Here is a 694-nt window from a genome sequence, read left to right as displayed (position 1 = left end):
AACTACTTTATTTTCGTTCTTTTTTAGCACTAATATAAAAAAGGGTATTGTGGCTGATATTTCACCCACCTGCTACTGTATCCGCTTGATCCTAAATGACTTGACATTTTTTCTGTCCCAAACCACCCATAATTGCTGTCAAACCAACAGTTCATTCCCTCAACGTTGGGATGTCCTTGACGTGAGGTGATCAGCACCCAACTGAACAACACAAAGCAGAAGTCATTTTTTTTTTTTTTTTTTTTTTTTTTTTAAGACAGGATTTACAGCAGAACTCGGAAGGCTAGTGATTACCAGGGCTACAGGACACTCAAGAACAGTAAGACTCCTAGGTACTACTTAGTATTACCATGAAGCAGCAACTGAGGTTTTTGGTTAGCCAGGACTCCAACAGGCACAAAAGCTCTGTTAGCTTCAAGAGCAGTTCAGCCTATTTCACTAGAGAGAGAGAGAGAGAGAGAGAGAGAGAGAGAGAGAGAGAGAGAGAGAGAGAGAGAGAGAGAGAGAGAGAAAGAGAAAGCGGCCAGGAAAGAAGGAGGAAAAGGAGAAGAGAGGTAGGGATAGAGGGCCGGGGTAGGGAGAGAGATGGAAAGCAAAAGGTAGCGAGGGAGAAGTGAGGGAATTAGCAGGGGGCTGTGGGATGGAGAGCAGGAGGGAGGGAGGGAGGGCTAGAAGGGAATGGAATAGGAAGACC

The sequence above is a fragment of the Palaemon carinicauda genome, chromosome 8, assembly GCF_036898095.1.
Source record: "Palaemon carinicauda isolate YSFRI2023 chromosome 8, ASM3689809v2, whole genome shotgun sequence".
Classification (NCBI taxonomy): domain Eukaryota; kingdom Metazoa; phylum Arthropoda; class Malacostraca; order Decapoda; family Palaemonidae; genus Palaemon; species Palaemon carinicauda.
This window is presented reverse-complemented; position numbering follows the sequence as displayed.